Source organism: Scyliorhinus torazame, chromosome 21 (assembly GCF_047496885.1).
Source record: "Scyliorhinus torazame isolate Kashiwa2021f chromosome 21, sScyTor2.1, whole genome shotgun sequence".
Lineage (NCBI taxonomy): Eukaryota > Metazoa > Chordata > Chondrichthyes > Carcharhiniformes > Scyliorhinidae > Scyliorhinus > Scyliorhinus torazame.
The window spans coordinates 91418867-91437347 of record NC_092727.1 but is presented as its reverse complement, the minus strand read 5'-3'; the positions used below and the strand labels follow the sequence as shown (position 1 = coordinate 91437347).

The 18481-nt window shown below is 46.4% G+C and overlaps 1 long non-coding RNA gene across 1 annotated transcript in view; it reads right to left on the bottom strand.

Annotated features, from left to right (window-relative positions):
• Positions 1-5381: 5381 nt before the first annotated feature.
• Positions 5382-18481, bottom strand: part of LOC140398015 (uncharacterized) — a 112715-nt gene continuing 99615 nt past the window's right edge. Inside the window, exons 2-3 of the long non-coding RNA XR_011937380.1 lie at positions 9524-9805; positions 5382-5697 (exon numbers count right to left, since the gene is read on the bottom strand). This is a non-coding gene — a long non-coding RNA (uncharacterized lncRNA). The remainder of the gene's footprint in view (positions 5698-9523; positions 9806-18481) is intronic.

Here is an 18481-nt window from a genome sequence, read left to right as displayed (position 1 = left end):
TGTAACAAAAATTGAAACAAAATGTTTTATTCCAAGGACTCGCTTCCCTCAAACTGACAAACAGAAATATTCACCAAACACCAGTCTAGATTTGGTAAATAGAAAACATGGAGATTCTGATAAAAGCATAGCTAATTGCATCTGATTATATTATGCAGTTTTTATGGTCTATTGAAGCCTAAAATGCTTAATTAACATAATGTGGATGAAATTGATTAGCCCCTGAAAACGGGTGCTGGAGTCATGATGAGTGACTAACCTAAGCTTATTGATTTGAAGTGCAGCTTGCTCATTTCTATGATCGCTACATCAGCCAGCATGAAAGACATTGTTCACTGGCTAGATTTTAGCAGGGAACCAATATCGTCAGTGACTCATCTGTGCTGCTTAAAGCTAACTTGCACCTCTTAAAGAGGAGCAGCATTGTGGGTGGATCAGGACTGGGAGTCATGGTTCAAAAGAACCTGACCTGGGAAAGAGTGAGAAATGGAACAATAAGGATCAGAGAGGGCTCCAAATCTTTCAAACATCACATTGGCAATCTTGTTGGAGGAGGTGGAAAGGAGAAGTGTTGTCCTGTATATTCACAGGGTCAGGGGGAGGAGGCCCTCTAGACGCATGGTTAAAAGGCAGTACATCGTTCTGGGGTCAATGTCAGGAATTTAATCCCAAGGAGCTGGATGTAATGCCAGAAGATGTTTAATGATCTCACACTTACCAGGTCAATTAATACTTCCTCAAATACCATATCTTACCAACTGCACCATGAAACAAAGGCACTGACTTAGGATGGGTGCCAGAGGTCACCTGACCTGTCTGCAACTGCAAATTGGTCAAACATCTGGAAGCTTCCAACATGAATTACAAATAGGACATGCCAAGACAACCCTCTTGTGGAATTATATACCTGTTATATTACTTCAATGATGGACTGAAACATAAAATAACTGTCAGAATTTGTATCACGACAGTAGCAATATTCCAGTTTCGTTCAGATGGGGAGTCAACAAAGGCATTGACTATCCTGGAGCTGTTGATAATTTCTTTCAAACTCATCACATGGAACAGTAGACCATTCAGAAATGATGGCTTGGACATTAAAAAATAAACACATATACCAAAACACAACAGCCATGTGCTGTCTAGGCACTGTTGTGTTGGGTGTTCTGGATCCGTGGAACACATACAGCTCACCAACACTTGAAATAGTGAAACACTATTTTATTGAATCATTAACTGTTTAACATACTCTAACTGTGGGTTAACACGATACTAGCTTTAACTAAAGACCTATACCTTGTCCTAACCAGTCAATGCACTCAGCACATGGTGAATGTCTGTGTTGCAGGCTGTGAGCTCTGTCCTCCTAGCTAGCTGCAGCTCGAATGAGCGGGAACTCTGATGCCCCCTGTCTTTATAGTGTGTGTGCTCTAACTGGTGATTGGCTGCGGTGTTGTGTGTGTTGATTGGTCCCACTGTGTGTCCATCAGTGTGTGTCTGCACCATGATATACTGGTGTATATTATGAAATCTCCCTTTTATAAAAAATGTACCTGTGTGGCAATAAATAGTGTATGGTGAGAATGTCCCTGGCTACGCATGTGCGAAATATTTACAGGACTATGTACATGAGAACTAAGCTATTTACACGGGAAGGTGCCTGGTGCAGAAAAATAGTATGTCACAAGAATAACGAGATGAACACTATATACAAACCATGTAAATGATTAAATGGAAGAACAGAACAAATCAGAAAGTCCATAAGTCCACAAAGTTCACAAATTAAGTCTCTGAGGTGGGCGATGAATTCTGGTTGACCGTCAGGGTGGCACACCACTCATCGTCTGGATCGATGCTGTATACCGACAGCGGCTGGTGTCTTTACTTCGGGGACACCCTGTTTTTTGTCACAACACCGGCTCGAAAAGGTGCCTTCGGGTCCTCGGTGTCACTGCTGTGTGGGAGGTCCGCAGCGGACTCGGTGACCGTGGGTTGAATTGCCCGGACATTCCTGCGAGGGTGGCTGAAGCGATATGAATTGGCAGGCTGAGCTGCTCGGCAGAAGGCAGCATAGTGGCCAAGTCTGCCACATCGTAGTCATTGTCGAAATTTCGCAGGGCATTGCTGTTTTAAATGGGCGGAGCTACAGTTGCCGCACGTCGTAGCGTCAGCACGTTCACTGCGCCACCGCGCATGCGTGGTGTGGTCGTGCGTGGTGCGCGCCTGCGCATTACGTTCTTCGACGTCGCCGTCCCCTCATTTGGTGCGCACAAGCGCGGGAGTCCGCGAAAAGCACGCGAAATGGCCGCCCTCATCCAGGCTGAGGCCCGGGAGTTGCTCAATCATTTGGACCCGTTCCGCCTCATTGGGACCTTGCTGTGCAGTTTCAGCCGCTTGGATGTGGGAATACCGACTCGTAGCGTTTTCGTGTAAGACACTGGTCTCAATGGCGGTCGCTAGGGTGAGTTGCTTTACTTTGAGGTGCTGCTGTCGTAGTGGGTCCGACTGAACACCGAAAACGATCTGGTCGCGTATCATGGAGTTGGAGATGGGCCCGTAGCTGCAAGATTGCGCAAGGATGCGGAGGTGCGTGAGAAAGGATTGGAAAGGTTCATCCTTACCCTGCAAACGCTGTTGGAACAAATAGTGCTCGAATCTTTCATTCACCTCTACGCTGCAGTGAGTGTCAAACTTGAGGAGGACCGTCTTGAACTTTGTTTTATCTTCATCATCCGCAAAGGTGAGAGAATTGAAAATGTGGATGGCATGGTCTCCGGCCGTGGAGAGGAGGAGAGCAATGTTCCTCGTATCCGAGGCGTCCTCCCTGTCCGTGGCTTCGAGGAAGAGCTGGGAGCGCTGTTTGAATATCGTCAAGTTGGCCCCTAGTTTGCCGGCGATGTGGAGCGGCGGCGGCGGGCTGATGTTGTCCAAGTTGCAGGATGACAGAATGCTGGCGGAAGGCAGATCACTTGCAGGTAGGTCTAAGAAGTGCTAATATCCCTCAACACCTGGTATCATGTTGTGTTGGGTGTTCTGGATCCGTGGAACGCATACAGGTCACCAACACTTGAAATAGTGCAACACTATTTTATTGAATCGTTAACTGTTTAACATACTCTAACTGTGGGTTAACACGATACTAGCTTTAACTAAAGATCTTTGCCTTGTCCTAACCAGTCGATGCACTCAGCACATGGTGAATGTATGTGCTGCAGGCTGTGAGCTCTGTCCTCCTAATTAGCTGCAGCTCGAATGAGCGGGATCTCTGATGCCCCCTGTCTTTATAGTGCGTGTGCTCTAACTGGTGATTGGCTGCGGTGTTGTGTGTGTTGATTGGTCGAACTGTGTGTCCATCAAGGTGTGTCTGCACCATGATATACTGGTGTATATTATGACAGGCACAACCTATTCAATTACCTTCTGTCAAATTCTCAGTCATCATGGAGAAAGAGGTCATGTGAGTTGAGTTGCCTTTTTGAAATTTTTATTATGAGCAAAAGACTGCTTGCTTTGGAGAATTCTGGAGCTGTAACATCAAGAAAGCAGAAGACACTGGGTGGTGTTTTCCAGTTGAAATGAAATGAAATGAAAATCGCTTATTGTCACAAGTAGGCTTCAAATGAAGTTACTGTGAAAAGCTCCTAGTCGCCACATTCCGGCGCCTGTTCGGAGAGGCTTGTACGGGACCCCCCAGGACCTTCCCCCCCAGATTTAGGCCCCCAGAAGCAGAAGGCTGCTTGCTTCTCTCTCAACTAAATGTGACCCTCGCTGTTTATATCATACTGCAGGCAGCAAACAGGCAATTCCTTAAAAAAAAATATTTCGGATTCCACAGCAGTGTTTCCAGGAGGAAAACCAAAGACTGCAGCTTTATTTATTTGCCTTTCCTCGTTAAATTGTAATTTGTCCAAAAGGTAGGTATGGCGTGTATGTGATGCTTGTGGAATGTGCGTGTGTGTGTTTGTGTGTGTGTCGAGTGTCTTTGTATATGGTCTGTGAAGGCAGCACGGTGGCGCAGTGGGTTAGCCCTGTTGCCTCACGGCGCCGAGGCCCCAGGTTCGATCACGGCTCTGGGTCACTGTCCGTGTGGAGTTTGCACATTCTCCCCGTGTTTGCGTGGGTTTCACCCCTACAACCCAGAAGATGTGCAGGGTAGGTAGATTGGCCATGCTAAATTGCCCCTTAATTGGAAAAAATTAATTGGGTACTCTAAATTTATATTTTAAAAGTGTATGGTGTGCGTGTGTGGGATGTGTGTGTGCGGAGTGTGTTTGTATGTAGAGTGCCTGAGTGTGCATATGTGTGGAATGTGTGTTTGTGTGTGTGTGGGGTGTGTGTGTGTGTGTGTGTGTGTGGATAGTGTGAGTGTGTGGCGTGTGTGTGGAAAGTATGTGTGTGGAGAGTGTGTATGTGTGGGATGTATGTGTGTGTGTGTGCGTGGAGAGTGTTTGTGTGTATGTGTGGAGTGTGTGTGAAGAGAGTTTGTGTGTGCATGTGGGTGGAATGTATGTGTGTGTAGAGTGTGTGTGTGTGGAGTGTGTGTTTGTGTGCGTGGAGAGTGCGAGTGTGTGGAGAATGTGTGGAAAGTGTGTGGAATGTATATGTGTGGAGAGTATGTGTGCATGGACTTTATGTGTGTGTGGAGTGTGTATGTGTGGAAAGTGTGTGGCTGTGTGTGTGGAGAGTGTGTGATTGTGGAAAGTGTGTGTGTGGAGAGTGTGTATGTGTGGAGAGAGTGTGTGCATGTGGAAAGTGTGTGTCTGTGTGTGTGTGGAGTGGTGTATATGTGTGGAGTGTGTGGAGTGAAAGTGTGTGTGGAGTGTGTGTGTGTGTGTTGTAAGGGTCCTTTCTGTTGATTCTCTTATTTTCCCTTTCTTCATTTTTGCTATTATCATTTTTGATCCATGGATTCTTAATGGACATTTATCTTTATGTCAAGTAGTAGCGAGAATGAGGAATTCAAGAAGTCTCACCATAATATTTAGTGCTAGTGTTCGAACAGTAGACCCAGACTTTGTGGCACCCAAGAGGGTGGAACTCAGTTGATTGATTGGCTGGTGGCCAATGAATTGGCCAAAAGGCAATATTCTGCCTGGTAACAGGTAGTGATTGGGTCCTTCCTGAGTGGGCTGATTTTCGGAGAGCCAGTGAAAGTTCAGTTTGAATCCTGCACAATCCGATAAAAGGACGTGCTCTCTCTCTCATGTTTTCTCCAGAAAAATTACTGTATTTCTGAAACTGCAGAGACCTGAATGAATCTACAGCGGAAACCATGACAGACTAGAAAGCTGAATTCTTGACCTGAAAGCTTAGTTTGAAGGAATGTATGCGAGAAACAACCATCTGAAATAAAGACTCTTATCTTTTACTTATAATTTTGGATTGGATTTGTTTATTGTCACGTGTACCGAGGTACAGTGAAAAGTATTTTTCTGCGAGCAGCTCAACAGATCATTAAGTACATGGGAAGTAAAGGGAATAAAAGAAAATACATAATAGGGCAAAACAAGGTATACAATGTAACTACATAAGCACTGGCATCGGATGAAGCATATAGGGTGTAGCTCCGAGGTCTGGGTCAGCTCCAAATCGAGGTTGGGGCTTCACTTCCAGTTTGGTCCCGATCCACTTGCAGGTCGTGGAGGTCAGGTCGGATCGGGTCAAAAGGTCTGCACGGGCCTTGGAGGATGTTCAAGCCTGCAAGGAAAGACAAAAGAGAGAGGTTAGTAATAATGTTAGTCTTAGAATTAAATTTTAAAAGATTAGAACGAGTATAAGTTAAGTAAAAAGTGGATCTGTTGGGGCGAGCTCGCAGAGAGTCGCCTCGCTCCGGCGCCATCACTGTCACTTATTTTACTGTCTTATTTCACTTATGTCACTGTTTTACTTATTATTTTCATCCCTCTCTACCCCTCTGTATTTGTTTGTCATGTGTGTGTGTGTTGAGGATGGGAGGCAAATTAAAGTTGAGGATTAGGAATTAGATAATAGTTAACCAACTGTATTTGCTGCATATTTAACAATAATTCTTGTTATAAATAAAAGGTAATTGTGCTTAAATTTACAAACCTGGTGACTGTGTTTATTGGCCTTTGGGTATTTTTCTTAGAATAATGGGTTAATTCAATTGTTTTGTGACTCTGGGTCAAGGAGAGGGGGCTGGAATTGACCACGCCCTAGCCCAGGGTGTCGTAACAGTGTGGAGAGTGAATGTGTGTGTATGTGGCTTGGAAGGGAACTTGGAAGGTGGTGGTTTTCCCATGTATCTGCTGCCCTTGTCTTTCTAGATGGTAATGCTCTTTGGTTTGAGGGTCTTGTTTCAGGAGGCTCGGTGAGCTCCTGTGAATTACAGCAGTCTGTTTACCTTCATAATACTGTTTTCAAATACCTTTACCTGGGTTGATTATTAGCACAATAAAAACTATCACTTTACTTGTTTAAACTCTTGTTTAAGCCTGGCTGACAGAATTAGTTTCAATCCGGATGTAAACAGATAAGTACGTGCACTGAACTAGCACATTCATCCCGTTAAATTAATTTTAAAAACATGGAATAAACAACCCAGTAGTGGGAAGAAAGTGAGGAGTCCTTACACCCTCCCTCACATAAGAAAAATCTTCATCTCACTGTCACACATACAGGATTGCTGCAAGCCTTAAACCCACACCTCACAATTCGTAGGCACTGTGAGCTATTCAGCCATGGTAGTCACATTGCAAAAACATACTGCACCACATGCACTGACATACTTTCCCCTCTCTTGCAGGACAAGATGGTCGCAACAGGAGTTAAAGGCATGGGAACAGAAGCACTGACATGGTTTAACCCAAATTGTAGGCCTTGTCAAAAAGAAAAAGGAGGCGTTTGTCAGGGCTAAAAGGCTGGGAACAGACGAAGCCTGCGTGGAATATAAGGTAAGTAGGAAGGAACTTAAGCAAGGAGTCAGGAGGGCTAGAAGGGGTCACGAAAGGTCATTGGCAAATAGGGTTAAGGAAAATCCCAAGGCTTTTTACACGTACATAAAAAGCAAGAGGGTAGCCAGGGAAAGGGTTGGCCCACTGAAGGATAGGCAAGGGAATCTATGTGTGGAGCCAGAGGAAATGGGCGAGGTACTAAATGAATACTTTGCATCAGTATTCACCAAAGAGAAGAAATTGGTAGATGTTGAGTCTGGAGAAGGGGGTGTAGATAGCCTGGGTCACATTGAGATCCAAAAAGACGAGGTGTTGGGTGTCTTAAAAAATATTAAGGTAGATAAGTCCCCAGGGCCTGATGGGATTTACCCCAGAATACTGAAGGAGGCTGGAGAGGAAATTGCTGAGGCCTTGACAGAAATCTTTGGATCCTCACGATCTTCAGGTGATGTCCCGGAGGACTGGAGAATAGCCAATGGTGTTCCTCTGTTTAAGGAATAATAGCAAGGATAATCCAGGGAACTACAGGCCGGTGAGCCTTACTTCAGTGGTAGGGAAATTACTGGAGAGAATTCTTCGAGACAGGATCTACTCCCATTTGGAAGCAAATGGACGTATTAGTGAGAGGCAGCATGGTTTTATGAAGGGGAGGTCGTGTCTCACTAACTTGATAGAGTTTCTCGAGGTCACTAAGATGATTGATGCAGGTAGGGCAGTGGATGTTGTCTATATAGACTTCAGTAAGGCCTTTGACAAGGTCCCTCATGGTAGACTAGTATAAAAGGTGAAGTCACACGGGATCAGGGGTGAGCTGGCAAGGTGGATACAGAACTGGCTAGGTCATAGAAGGCTGAGAGTAGCAATGGAAGGGTGCTTTTCTAATTGGAGGGCTGTGACCAGTGGTGTTCCACAGGGATCAGTGCTGGGACCTTTGCTCTTTGTAGTATATATAAATGATTTGGAGGAAAATGTAACTGGTCTGAATATTAAGTTTGCAGACGACACAAAGGTTGGTGGAATTGGGGATAGCGATGAGGACTGTCAGAGGATACAGCAGGATTTAGATTGTTTGGAGACTTGGGCGGAGAGATGGCAGATGGGGTTTAATCCGGACAAATGTGAGGTAATGCATTTTGGAAGGTCTAATGCAGGTAGGGAATATACAGTGAATGGTAGAACCCTCAAGAGTATTGAAAGTCAAAGGGATCTCGGAGTACAGGTCCACAGGTCATTGAAAGGGGCAACACAGGTGGAGAAGGTAGTCAAGAAGGCATACGGCATGCTTGCCTTCATTGGCCGGGGCATTGAGTATAAGAATTGGCAAGTCATGTTGCAGCTGTATAGAACCATAGTTAGGCCACACTTGGAGTATAGTGTTCAATTCTGGTCGCCACACTACCAGAAGGATGTGGAGGCTTTAGAGAGGGTGCAGAAGAGATTTACCAGAATGTTGCCTGGTATGGAGGGCATTAGCTATGAGGAGCGGTTGAATAAACTCGGTTTGTTCTCACTGGAACGAAGGAGGTTGAGGGGAGACCTGATAGAGGTCTACAAAATTATGAGGGGCATAGACAGAGTGGATAGTCAGAGGCTTTTCCCCAGGGTAGAGGGGTCAATTACTAGGGGGCATAGGTTTAAGGTGAGAGGGGCAAGGTTTAGAGTAGATGTACGAGGCAAGTTTTTTACGCAGAGGGTAGTGGGTGCCTGGAACTCGCTACCGGAGGAGGTGGTGGAAGCAGGGACGATAGTGACATTTAAGGGGCATCTTGACAAATACATGAATAGGATGGGAATAGAGGGATACGGACCCAGGAAGTGTAGAAGATTGTAGTTTAGTCGGGCCGCATGGTTGGCACGGGCTTGGAGGGCCGAAGGGCCTGTTCCTGTGCCGTACATTTCTTTGTTCTTTGTTCTTTGTTCAAATGGAAGAAGTGGTAAGGTCTGATACTGGAGCGGCCATTGTTGAGGCCATGATCAATGGCAAGGCTAAAGTCATCAAAGATGATGGTATCTTCAAAACTAATCCTCCTTACATGACCCACTCCCCCTCTTCCTACCCTGTCTTTTGATATAGAACCAGAGACTCCCTACAGTGCAGAAGGCATTTTTGCACCGAGCCTCTGAAAGAGTGCCCCCACCTCGGCCCACTCCATCCTCGTAACCTGTACATCCTTAGACACTACAAGGAAATTTTAACATGGCCAATCCACCAAACCTGCACATGTTCGGGGTGGGGGAGGAAACTGGAGCTCCTAGAGGAAACCCACGCAGATTTGGGGAGAACGTGCGAACTCCACACAGAAGTGTAATCTGGCAAGGCAGTAAGAAAAGAGCAATGATGCAACATCCACACTCGATTTCACACCATGCAGTATCTATCTAGAGGATAGATAAGAAACAGGGCCTGCAGCCAAGGGACAGTGAGGGTGGGGAGGTGGCAAGGAAAGCACAGGAGTCAAATCACCAGAGTGTTAGCTCCCACGCAAGCTTTGTTGTAGAGAACTCAGATGGGGACAACTCAGAGGAACGCTGATGTTATCCAGTGACATGCTTGGTGCATTGGAGAACCCGGCAGAGAACCCTGCACTCAATGTGCACTCAGCACCAACCTGACACAGCTGAGTTTGGAACCCAATTCTTTCAGCATGGACATGGTGGCCAATTCTGTCCTTGCACTCGCGGATTCAGCAATGAGGCAGCGGCCGATGGCCGATGATGTGCTGTTTTTTGTTGCAGTACAGAATCCATTCAATGGTGGAATTCAATGCCTTCCCTTCTTCTGCTCCCTGAGGTGAGTTCAGCAATGGACGATGAGGTGGGGTCAGGTGCGGATCCTGCCGACTTTCCACCCCACCCCCATACCCAATTAAGTTCAGGATGGGAAGATTCTCCTGTTCAAAATCAATTTTCACTGTGTTTTATTTGTATTACATTTTTGTACTAGAAAAATATTCCTCAGCAAAGACATTTCTACTTAACATTTTGTCGAAAGATCTATTTATATGTAGTTGATTTCTAAATGTAATGGTGGGAGACACCTGCACACTAATTGGCATCTCTGGTTTGCCCTTTACTTCTATGCTTATAATTTAAAACTGCTGATCAGAAAGGTGTGCAAAGCTCTCCCTCACTGACAGCACAAAGTTGTACCTCATGAATAAGGAATTCTGCCCAAGGCCCCCTTGCTCCTTTGGATTCACAGCAGGCAGCAGGACTGCGGCACTCCCAGAATGCAACAGGGAGAAAGACCGTCTGAACGAGGACCCCGTGAGACATCATTTTTTTGTTGCTTGAATTCTAATCCCACTTCTCAGCTCCAGCTGGTTAAAACCAGCTGGCAGGCATATTAGCACACCCCTGGAGTTTCCCAGGCTTCTGCAGCGTGTGCCAGTTAAAGCGTTCTTCGTGTGCTAGAGATACACCTGTTTGCACATCACTACGGGTAGCCATGTCACCCGAGAAGCGAGTCTGCATTGCAACACAGGTAGAAAAGATAGTGAACAATGCTGGAAATGAAGAAAGAAAGCAAATTACTGCGGATGCTGGAATCTGAAACAAAAACAGAAAATACTGGACAATCTCAGCAGATCTGACAGCATCTGTGGAGAGAAAAGGGAGCTAATGTTTCAAGTCTGGGTGACTCTTCGTCAACTTTGCTGAGATTGTCCAATATCTTCTGTTTTTGCTGGAAATTAAGAAACAAGGCTCCAGCTGAGACGATATTTATCAAGAGATGCATTTGGTGTGAAACACCCATAATAGCAATGCTTGTGATATTATTCACTAAGTTTCAAACATGAGAATTAGTCAATCCAGCTCCTGTACATTCAACTTCTATCAGTTATAAACTGTACACCAGTGAAGGGTTTAACAATTAATGTATCTTGATTAGTCTTTTCAATCTCCCAGATTCTTCCAACGCATAGGGATGAGTCCTAACTCATGGCTGGGTTGGGTTTAAGTCATAGCTTAAAGGTCTGAACAGGAACTAAACCTCCTCAAGGCCATTCACTTCCAGTTTTAACAAAGTAGACGCGGGAATAGGAGATGGGAAGTGGCTGCTCATGAGGCCTTTATTTTGTCAGTCATTCTATTTAACCACTGGTGTTTGGGTGATCAGAGGACTGGATTAGTTGAGAATTGCAACTTAAAGAAAGCATGAGGGACTCAGTTTGTGAAGTGATTGCCTTTACTGCGCAGCTTGGGTAAGGAGAAGCAGCAGGGCTTCCTCTAGTGGGAGATGGTGCTGTAGCGACAACTTCCTTCGAATAGCAATCCAGAGGCCCAGCCTAATGCTCTGAGGACATGGGTTCAAATCCCACCATGGCAGCTGGTGGAATTTAAATTAATAAAATCTGAAAGGTGTTGTGTTGAGTGCTCTGGATCCGTGGAACACATACAGGTCACCAACACTTGAAATAGTGCAACACTATTTTATTGAATCATTAACTGTTGTAACATACTCTGACTGTGGGTTAACACGACACTAGCTTTAACTAAAGACCTTTGCCTTGTCCTAACCAGTCGATGCACTCAGCACATGGTGAATGTCTGTGCTGCAGGCTATGAGCTCTGTCCTCCTAGCTAGCTGCAGCTCGAATGAGCGGGAACTCTGATGCCCCCTGTCTTTATAGTGCGTGTGCTCTAACTGGTGATTGGCTGCGGTGTTGTGTGTGTTGATTGGTCGAACTGTGTGTCCATCAAGGTGTGTCTGCACCATGATATACTGGTGTATATTATGACATCCCCCCTTTTATAAAAGAATGTACCTGTGTGGCAACAAATAGTGTATGGTGAGAATGTCCCTGACGACGTGTGTGCAAAATATTTACAGGACTATGTACAAGAGAACTAAACTATTTACATGGGAAGGTGCCTGGTGCAGAAAAACAGTGTGTCACAAGAATAACGAGATGAACACTATATACAAACCATGTAAACGATCAAACGGAAGAACAGAACAGATCAGAAAGTTCATAAGTCCACAAAGTTCACAAATTAAGTTTCTGAGGTGGGTGATATGAATTGGCAGGCTGAGCTGCTCGGCAGAAGGCAACATAGTGGCCAAGTCTGCCACATCTTAGGCATTGTCGAGATTTGGCAGGCCAGGAGTACAGATTAACTTACTTGCCTTGCAGGTCAGCTGTTGAGTTCGGGAGTGAGAGCTGGGACCTTAGAATCAGCGCGGGAATTTTGAAAAAGCGCGGGGGCTGCGAGACAGAGGGGACCATTTAAAAGGTTGCTGTCTGTGGTGAGGTGAGTACAGATTAACTTACTTTTCTTGCAGGTCAGCTGTTGAGTTCGGGAGTGAGAGCTGGGACCTTAGAATCAGCGCGGGAATTTTGAAAAAGCGCAGATTAACAACTTGCTTACCTTGCAGGCCAAGTCGATTTCAGCAGGAGCGGAGCAGGTTAGTCCATTTCTGCGGGGGCAGTGCGGAAGTGATTTCTGGGAGGTATGTTTCTCCTTTAAATAAATTTTTAAAAAAAAAAATTCTAGTGTTTAAGGTGGGAACAGGAAGTCGACCCGCGGACGTCTGGGAAGACCCTCACCAATAAATTCTGGTGGAGAGGAAACCCAAGACACTACACGTGTAGTGTCTCCCACCCGCCCTCCTCCTCTAACCTAATAATAAAACCCTTTGGTGTGAGGTAAGTACCATATTTTATTATTGTTATTAATAATTTTTATTCTTTATTTTTTTTTTATATATAAAAAAAAATTTAAATTTAGTTGTTAGCCACATCTTGGTAGAAAGTTAGAGGAATGGCAGGGAAGGGAGTGCAATGTTCCTCCTGCAGGATGTTTGAGGTGAGGGATGCCGTTAGTGTCCCTGCTGATTTTACCTGCAGGAAGTGCTGCCATCTCCAGCTCCTCCAAGACCGAGTTAGGGAACTGGAGCTGGAGTTGGAAGAACTTCGGATCATTCGGGAGGCAGAGGGGGTCATAGATAGCAGCTTCAGGGAATTAGTTACACCAAAGATTGGAGATAGATGGGTAACTGTAAGAGGGACGGGGAATAAACAGTCAGTGCAGGGATCCCCTGCGGTCGTTCCCCTGAGAAACAAGTATACCGCTTTGGATACTTGTGGGGGGGACGACTTACCAGGGGTAAGCCATGAGGTACAGACCTCTGGCACAGAGTCTATCCCTGTTGCTCAGAAGGGAAGGGGGGAGAGGAGCAGAGCATTAGTAATTGGGGACTCTATAGTCAGGGGCACAGATAGGAGATTTTGTGGGAGCGTGAGAGACTCACGTTTGGTATGTTGCCTCCCAGGTGCAAGGGTACGTGATGTCTCGGATCGTGTTTTCCGGGTCCTTAAGGGGGAGGGGGAGCAGCCCCAAGTCGTGGTCCACATTGGCACTAACGACATAGGTAGGAAAGGGGATAAGGATGTCAGGCAGGCTTTCAGGGAGCTAGGATGGAAGCTCAGAGCTAGAACAAACAGAGTTGTTATCTCTGGGTTGTTGCCCGTGCCACGTGATAGTGAGATGAGGAATAGGGAGAGAGAGCAATTAAACACGTGGCTACAGGGATGGTGCAGGCGGGAGGGATTCAGATTTCTGGATAACTGGGGCGCTTTCTGGGGAAGGTGGGACCTCTACAGACAGGATGGTCTACATCTGAACCTGCGGGGCACAAATATCCTGGGGGGGAGATTTGTTAGTGCTCTTTGGGGGGGTTTAAACTAATGCAGCAGGGGCATGGGAACCTGGATTGTAGTTTTAGGGTAAGGGAGAATGAGAGTATAGAGGTCAGGAGCTCAGATTTGACGTCGGAGGAGGGGGCCAGTGTTCAGGTAGGTGGTTTGAAGTGTGTCTACTTCAATGCCAGGAGTATACGAAATAAGGTAGGGGAACTGGCAGCATGGGTTGGTACCTGGGACTTCGATGTTGTGGCCATTTCGGAGACGTGGATAGAGCAGGGACAGGAATGGATGTTGCAGGTTCCGGGGTTTAGGTGTTTTAGTAAGCTCAGGGAAGGAGGCAAAAGAGGGGGAGGTGTGGCGCTGCTAGTCAAGAGCAGTATTACGGTGGCGGAGAGGATGCTAGATGGGGACTCATCTTCCGAGGTGGTATGGGCTGAGGTTAGAAACAGGAAAGGAGAGGTCACCCTGTTGGGAGTTTTCTATAGGCCTCCAAATAGTTCTAGGGATGTAGAGGAAAGGATGGCGAAGATGATCCTGGATATGAGCGAAAGTAACAGGGTAGTTATTATGGGAGACTTTAACTTTCCAAATATTGACTGGAAAAGATATAGTTCGAGTACATTAGATGGGTCGTTTTTTGTTCAGTGTGTGCAGGAGGGTTTCCTGACACAGTTTGTTGACAGGCCAACAAGAGGTGAGGCCACATTGGATTTGGTTTTGGGTAATGAACCAGGCCAGGTGTTGGATTTGGAGGTAGGTGAGCACTTTGGGGACAGTGACCACAATTCGGTGACGTTTACGTTAAGGATGGAAAGGGATAAGTATACACCGCAGGGCAAGAGTTATAGCTGGGGGAAGGGAAATTATGATGCCATTAGACGTGACTTGGGGGGGATAAGGTGGAGAAGTAGGCTGCAAGTTTTGGACACACTGGATAAGTGGAGCTTGTTCAAGGATCAGCTATTGCGTGTTCTTGATAAGTATGTACCGGTCAGGCAGGGAGGAAGGTGCCGAGCGAGGGAACCGTGGTTTACCAAAGAAGTGGAATCTCTTGTTAAGAGGAAGAAGGAGGCCTATGTGAAGATGAGGTGTGAAGTTTCAGTTGGGGCGATGGATAGTTACAAGGTAGCGAGGAAGGATCTAAAGAGAGAGCTAAGACGAGCAAGGAGGGGACATGAGAAGTATTTGGCAGGAAGGATCAAGGAAAACCCAAAAGCTTTCTATAGGTATGTCAGGAATAAGCGAATGACTAGGGACAGAGTAGGACCAGTCAAGGACAGGGATGGGAAGTTGTGTGTAGAGTCTGAAGAGATAGGCGAGATACTAAATGAATATTTTTCGTCAGTATTCACTCAGGAAAAAGATAATGTTGTGGAGGAGAATGCTGAGCTCCAGGTAAATAGATTAGATGGCATTGAGGTAAGTAGGGAAGAGGTGTTGGCAATTCTGGACAGGCTGAAAATAGATAAGTCCCCGGGGCCTGATGGGATTTATCCTAGGATTCTCTGGGAGGCCAGGGAAGAGATTGCTGGACCATTGGCTTTGATTTTTATGTCATCATTGGATACAGGAATAGTGCCAGAGGACTGGAGGATAGCAAATGTGGTCCCTTTGTTCAAAAAGGGGAGCAGAGACAACCCCGGCAACTATAGACCGGTGAGCCTCACGTCTGTAGTGGGTAAAGTCTTGGAGGGCATTATAAGAGACAAGATTTATAATCATCTAGATAGGAATAATATGATCAGGGATAGTCAGCATGGCTTTGTGAAGGGTAGGTCATGCCTCACAAACCTTATCGAGTTCTTTGAGAAGGTGACTGAACAGGTAGACGAGGGTAGAGCAGTTGATGTGGTGTATATGGATTTCAGCAAAGCGTTTGATAAGGTTCCCCACGGTAGGCTATTGCAGAAAATACGGAGGCTGGGGATTGAGGGTGATTTAGAGATGTGGATCAGAAATTGGCTAGCTGAAAGAAGACAGAGGGTGGTGGTTGATGGGAAATGTTCAGAATGGAGTTCTGTCACAAGTGGAGTACCACAAGGATCTGTTCTGGGGCCGTTGCTATTTGTCATTTTTATCAATGACCTAGAGGAAGGCGCAGAAGGGTAGGTGAGTAAATTTGCAGACGATACTAAAGTCGGTGGTGTTGTCGATAGTGAGGAAGGAAGTAGCAGGTTACAGAGGGATATAGATAAGCTGCAGTGCTGGGCTGAGAGGTGGCAAATGGAGTTTAATGTAGAGAAGTGTGAGGTGATTCACTTTGGAAGGAAAAACAGGAATGTGGAATATGTGGCTAATGGAAAAGTTCTTGAAAGTGTGGATGAGCAGAGGGATCTAGGTGTCCATGTACATAGATCCCTGAAAGTTGCCACCCAGGTTGATAGGGTGGTGAAGAAGGCCTATGGAGTGTTGGCCTTTATTGGTAGAGGGATTGAGTTCCGGAGTCAGGAGGTCATGTTGCAGCTGTACAGAACTCTGGTACGGCCGCATTTGGAGTATTGCGTACAGTTCTGGTCACCGCATTATAGGAAGGATGTGGAGGCTTTGGAACGGGTGCAGAGGAGATTTACCAGGATGTTGCCTGGTATGGAGGGAAAATCTTATGAGGAAAGGCTGATGGACTTGAGGTTGTTTTCGTTAGAGAGAAGAAGGTTAAGAGGAGACTTAATAGAGGCATACAAAATGATCAGAGGGTTAGATAGGGTGGACAGTGAGAGCCTTCTCCCGCGGATGGAAATGGCTAGCACGAGGGGACATAGCCTTAAACTGAGGAGTAATAGATATAGGACAGAGGTCAGGGGTAGGTTCTTTACGCAAAGAGTAGTGAGGCCGTGGAATGCCCTACCTGCTACAGTAGTGAACGCGCCAACATTAAGGGCATTTAAAAGTTTATTGGATAAACATATGGATGATAATGGTATAGTGTAGGTTAGATGGCTTTTGTTTCGGTGCAACATCGTGGGCCGAAGGGCCTGTACTGCGCTGTATTGTTCTATGTTCTATGTTCTATTGCCGTTTTAAATGGGCGGAGCCACAGTTGCCGCACGTCATAGCGTCAGCACGTTCGCTGCGCCACAGCGCATGCGCGGTGCGGTCGTGCGTGGTGCGCACCGCGCATTACGTTCTTTGCGCACAAGCGCGGGAGTCTGCGAAAAGCGCGCAAAATGGCCGCCCTCACCCAGGCTGAGGCCCTGGAGTTGCTCAATCGCTTGGACCCGTTCCGCCTCGTGGGGACCTTGCCGCGCCGTTTCAGCCGCTTGAATGTGGGAATACCGACTCGTGGCGTTTTTGTGTAAGACACAGGTCTCAATGGCGGTCGCTAGGGTGAGCTGCTTTACTTTGAGGAGCTGCTGTCGTAGGGGGTCCGACTGAATGCTGAAAATGATCTGGTTGCGTATCATGAAGTCAGAGGTGGGCCCGTAGCTGCAAGACTGCGCAAGGATGCGGAGCTGCGTGAGAAAGAATTGGAAAGGTTCATCCTTACCCTGAAAACGCTGTTGGAACACGTATCGCTCAAAACTTTCATTCACCTCTACGCTGCAGTGAGTGTCAAACTTGAGGAGGACCGTCTTGAACTTTGTTTTATCTTCATCATCCGCAAAGGTGAGGGAATTAAAAATGTGGATGGCATGGTCCCCGGCCGCGGAGATGAGGAGAGCAATCTTCCTGGTGTCCGCGGCGTCCTCCCTGTCTGTGGCCTCAAGGTCTACTCTGTGGGAGCATGATTTAGGTTGGATGCCAGGGTGTATTTCTTTTCACAGCAGGCCACCCATTTCTGGAACAGATTACCAAAGCGTGCAGCCAGTACGGGTTCACAGCACTTCTTCAAAATGGAAACCTGGTGAGTTTGAGAACGGAGGACATCTCAGTTTATTGATCACTGAGATTATTAATGGGAGCTATCATTTTCTCATCATCCTCTCTCACTTGCCTTAGGCATGGGTTGGTGGGGGTTTGGTCTGAAAGGAATTTCTCAGAGTTTTTCCTGAATTGTCTCGTTGCTTTCCCCCCACCTTGTTTTGTCTCTCTCAGGGGATTGCCTGCCCTGGGGATGGAAGATGTGGTACAAATGAGGTACTCCTTGTCTGAACGCGATAAGTTTGGTAGATCTCAATTCAGATTTGTTTCTATTCCATTACTCCTGTGTTATAGAATGGTGAAAAAAAGAATAAATTAATCTCTGCAAGGATGTGCAGTAGATTTCCCTCCTCAGCACTCTTTATGTAAGAGGTGAGTTTGGACAGCCCTTCCGCTCACTACTGTGACCTCACTTTGACCCCAATCCTGCTTTCCTGTCTGGAGTTCATCACATGGTTTGGCAGAAAACATGACAAATGGGATTAAGTTGTTTGGACTGAATGGCTTCCTTCTGTGTTTAAAGATTCTATTTTTCTGCATTCAGAATAGGTTTCCAGGACTATCACTGATGTCTATTGGGAGCTTATCATTTTGGGAGAAGGGTGAAGATGAGTTTTTTTTTGTTACTTTTTCTGAGTTACCAAGCCAGGGCTCAGAGTGTGGACAGGGGCGAACCCCTAATCCAGCTCCTTGCCTGCTCCAAAAACCAATCAAATTGAATCCGATTCATGGTCCCCACAAGAGAGACATACCAGATCTTAGCCAAAACTAGCATTTGGTGAAGCAGCTCCAAAAGACAGGCGCCAAGATATTGGTCAGGATTCTCCTTTTGGGAGACAAGGGACGTGATTCCCCGTTGCTCGACACCGATATTGTAATTATCGATCGGGCAGAGAATCCATTCCGATGCCCAAATCGGGGCTGGCGCCGGTTTGACGCCAGTTAGCCAAGCTCTGCCCCCATGGAAGTGGCGTAATCGCGTCTTGCGCTGCACGCCATTGGAACAGCGTTGGCGTGTCACCGGAAGGCCCTCCTGCGGTGCTCCGCCCCCGATGGGCC